This window comes from Lathyrus oleraceus, chromosome 4 (assembly GCF_024323335.1).
Source record: "Lathyrus oleraceus cultivar Zhongwan6 chromosome 4, CAAS_Psat_ZW6_1.0, whole genome shotgun sequence".
NCBI classification, from domain to species: domain Eukaryota; kingdom Viridiplantae; phylum Streptophyta; class Magnoliopsida; order Fabales; family Fabaceae; genus Lathyrus; species Lathyrus oleraceus.
In genome coordinates, this window is record NC_066582.1 from 46589928 (window position 1) to 46594455 (window position 4528).

Sequence of the window (4528 nt, forward strand, 5' to 3'; positions counted from 1 at the left end):
CACTAGATACACATGTGATAGCACTTTGCAGGAATTGGGATTGCAGGCTGAAATCCACCAAATGTTCCATAGCTTAGGTATGTTGGAATTCATGCAGTTAGAAGCACCAACTTTTGCGCGTATTACTCTTGAATTTTTAAGTACCATTGAATTTAAGTTGAAAAATCGGTGGAATGGAACTGAGAAAGAGTACTATGGTACTTTGCGTTTTTGTTTGTTTAATACTAATCTGGAATTTTATGTGGATGAATTAGGGAGTATCTTAAAACTCCCAATAGTAAGCCCTGGAACGGTGCCCGATACTTTTGTTCCGGCTGAATTCTAGACCGCTATAACAGGTAATGCTAAATATATCTCCAAGGGGGCAAAAGCATTGGGTATCCATAACCCTTGTTTCAGGTACGCTTAGAAGGCTTTGGCGTACACCATGTTCGGTCGCGGTTATCATACCCCGATTTTGTCCCGGTTTTATTTTTCTCACAAATGCCACGACATATTTGTTTTTAACCATCAAACATTGGTTTCCATATCTCTTGGTAAGGGACTTGGGCCAATTAACATCTAGGAATTTAGAATCTTTCAAGGATCTATGTTGGACATGACACCAGGCCTGGTTGGTTGAATGGGCACGCTTTCATCATAGTGCATGTCTTTTTCAACGTGTCATTACATACTTCATTCACGAATATCCAGAGGGATTTATGTGACCTCGGGTTTAGAGTCAAACAAAACAATGCTTTGGCTTATGAGTATGGGATAACCCTTCAATTTGGCTTGGACTTACAAAATCCATCGCATTATTCTTGACCAATATACAAGGCTTACCAAGACGTTCCAAGACATTCCAAAAGGTAAAATGGTGTTTTGTCCTGAACCCTTGAAACTAAGAAATGGGGTTTGGTGGTAAATAGATTGACAGCATGCCGTTTCGAATGTGTAGTCATCATGATCGATAAAAGCACAACCCTCCCATGCGGTACTTATAATATAGCAAGAGGAAGGGGGATTTAATGTTCATTTAGGCATGGGAGCAATTAAAAGGATTCATGATCTTCAATTACCCGTAACCCGCACTGTCATTACCGTTTATGCCTCACCTCAATCTATGTACTTTATTATGACCTTTTTTTTCATATGGTATTTCATGGTTTGGAAGAATTATCAAGATTTGACGCGAGAGCCATGAATTTCAGTCGAAGACGTACTGTTTAAACCATAAAGATTCGAAGCAAGAGCCATGAATTACCATCCAAGAAAAAGGGATTTACTGTTCGAAGTAAAATTAAAAAGTTTAAACCAAAAAGAAGACAGCAAATCATCCTAATCTTGATCACATCCTCAAGCTCTGCTTTGATTTTTGTTGAAATCATTGGTGAAGGCTCCAATTTCCAATCCTTATAGCACGGTTATTTCGAGAATGAACCGTCACACCCTAAGGAGACGAATGAACCATGGTAGGTAACAACCTTGCTGCGCAACACACCGCCGATGTGAACGTTGTAACAAGCATCGCCTGCAATACGTTTGTAATACCGTAAAGGCCCTGCAGTGACATAAGACAAATTCAGCATAACCACACCATGATACTAAGATACACAACGCATAAGGTACCTAAAGGCCAAACAGGGCAAAATGTTGTTGCTCTACATCAGCCTGGAAACACTACAACAACAAAGCCAAGCCAAGCATCATGAATTCGCCATCACCGTGACTTAAACCCTTATAACAATCAGACCAGCAAACAACTACACGAACGAAAGCGCAACGAACCAAAGCGCAAGCCTCCAAAAGTTAAAGCTACAACGAACCAAAGCGCAACACTCCAAATGGAACTGCAAACAACTACACGAACGAAACTTATAAGAAACATCTAGCAGCAGCTCCAATAGCAATGCAGAAGGGAAGCTGCATAAAATCCAAAATACCGCCACATATAGACTCAATATACAACTACACTCAGATATGCAGAAAATAATGCAGGGATAGTAGATGTTGAACCTGGAATTAGTGATCTTGGCCAGAGACGAACGTAAGGATAGATGGAGATATCTTACAGTCACCACTTTTCTTGTTAAATGTTCGGGTTCCAGGATATTGATTTTGTTTGTTATTGTTGCTTGTTCGGATGCTACAAGAGTTTTGGTTTGGGATGAAGAAAAGTTCCTTATTGTTAGAGACAATCACGCACAAGTGGAGGAAGTCAGGAGGGCAGGCAATGGAGATTTTACAGTCGTGGTTTATCAAAGGAAAAATTAAATAACGAGATGGAGACTTCAAAAGCCAAGGGACAAGGCTGGAAGCATCAGTTCTACCGCAAATGTGACCTCTTCAATGCCGAACAAATCTAAAAGACAATAATGCAAATTATTCTCAAAATGCATGCATTCCCCTGAGTTAGAAAATAAGACCGATAATACGTTAGCAGAAACATGTGAAATGCAACCTCCACACCTTTTGAAAAGTGTTCACCAATCTGGTGTCAGCTGTCTCCATGTATCAGAGATTGAAGGATGATCAAAACCATGGCAGTTCCTGCAAATACAACATAGTTAGTGAGGATGATGATCAATCACTTCAGCATGTTGTGGCTGAATTATCACCTGAAATAACAAACTTTGGTAGAACTTTAACCTTACATGTAATCCATTTGGCTACGAGAACCATGCTGCCAAAGGCAACACCAACCTGCTGCAAAATCAGAGTGCAAGTCTACGACGACTAACCAAACGGCGTCAATACGTCGATAATTATAGCAGCAGCCCGACAATATATAAGCAGTCAGTAATAATACAGGATAAAAATACTCGTCTGCACCAAGGTCATGCCAATAAGTACCTGATCATCAAGCCCTAACCAATATTGCAATAAGCTTGTTGCAGAAAGTGTGTCGTCTACCAATTTTTGTAATAAAGAAGACCACCCTGCAAAGCATACAAACCAAGTGAGAAACCATTGCAGAATTCATGCCACTAGTAAAACATGATTAAACGATCTAGCATGGTACAAACATCATACTAACTAAGGTTCACACTTCATTCAAGGTTAAATATCACATGAAAGTAAAAACTATTTTCCTTACCATAAGCGAAACCAAGAGTTACAGTGGTAAGAATGCAGTGAAGATTAGCACAAAAAGCTACTCCTTTCACTAAAAACAAAATGTGTGTACCAACCACATTTGAGGGACCACAACAAATCTGAGAAAATTCGTTTTCAAAACGAAATGATCCGCTGGAGCCGCCAGCTCATACTACGTACGAACCTTGTGCCACCTCTCTATATAAGGGAGCCTCACCCATTGAGAAAATGGGAGATATCGAACCTCTGCTGAAATTCCCCTGAAACTTGTACTCAAAGCTCAATTAAAAAAAAACCCTCAGCTTTGATTTTCACACTGAAAACCAAAGCTGAAGAGCTCAAATCCTTCAAGGGAATACGAACGAGAAAGCACCGTAAAAGAAGATCGGAGAAGAAGGAAGAGCAGACATAACACATACCTATCTATTCGTCTCTGAAGCTTCTTGAGTTGGTAAAATCTTAACCCTTTACTCTTTGATCTAATTCAATTTTGACAATATTGAGTGTATGCGTGGCCCAGTTTCTCGTTCCGTTTGATTTGCGCCTCACGTTTCTATGGCCTATCCATGTATGTCGTTTTGAGTTGCTTGTGTTGTGTTTGAATCTTTAGATTTTATAATAGAACTCCATGGTTATTCATAGTCTCTGATATATGTTGATGCCGTCTGGCTGTTGTTTGAAATGAAATTTTTGGGATTGTCTTAAGAGCTCTGTTAAAGAAGATAACGAGTCTTTGCAAATAAACGGAGAGTTAGATGAAAAAACAGAAGTTTGAGAGCCTTTATTTCGTTGCCGATCTTTGTTTGGCTTTAAACGCGTGTTAAGGTGGCATTGATGAGGAATCTATCCTCACTCACTGCCCGAGGTTCTCCGCCGTGGTCATTAATGGCTGCCTCGGTTTCATCGATTTCCCGTGTGGCCTTTGGAATTATAAAGAGGTTTCTTTTCTTTCCTCTTCGGCTGCTCTGTGGAAGGACAAAAGGTTCGGTAAGAGATCCGACCTCATTCTTGGATCAGACCAAGTCCCGGCTTTGACCCTTGGGCTTCACGAAATCAGGCCCAATCTGTTTCTCTTGTTGGTTGAGCGCCTAATGGGCCTTAGAGATCCTTAGAGCCCTTTTTTTATAGTCCATTCCTTGATGTTGTGAACATGAAAATTAATTAAAAGAAAGCAACATAAATTTTGTTAATTAAAACTTTATTATGACATTTGTTCAATATTAATTCTATAGTTCATTATTATTTAATCAATTAATATGTTATATTATTATCATTTTTTACTCAACATGATTTAAATATCTTTTTAGTATTTATTTGAACTATCGTTTTGTACTTGTGCATTTGTGCATACAAGTTAATTAGTCTTATAGGTATGGCGTGCCACAATCATGACAAGTTGTTTCGATTTCACCGATTTAAAACCATTCAAACCAAGTTCAAAATAAATCAC

At 39.2% G+C, this 4528-nt stretch overlaps 1 long non-coding RNA gene across 6 annotated transcripts; it reads right to left on the minus strand.

Moving 5' to 3' along the window:
* Positions 1–1187: 1187 nt before the first annotated feature.
* Positions 1188–4314, minus strand: LOC127073143 (uncharacterized). Of its 6 annotated transcripts, XR_007785675.1 has the most exons (8): positions 3498–4314; positions 3080–3338; positions 2836–2921; positions 2637–2718; positions 2452–2532; positions 1999–2344; positions 1612–1842; positions 1188–1543 (listed from the first exon to the last, which is right to left on the minus strand). It is a non-coding gene; the product is annotated as an uncharacterized LOC127073143 (long non-coding RNA). The 6 variants fall into 6 exon arrangements; XR_007785677.1 differs by having other exon boundaries at positions 1188–1513; positions 3080–4314; XR_007785672.1 differs by having other exon boundaries at positions 3080–4314.
* Between the last annotated feature and the right edge of the window lie 214 nt (positions 4315–4528).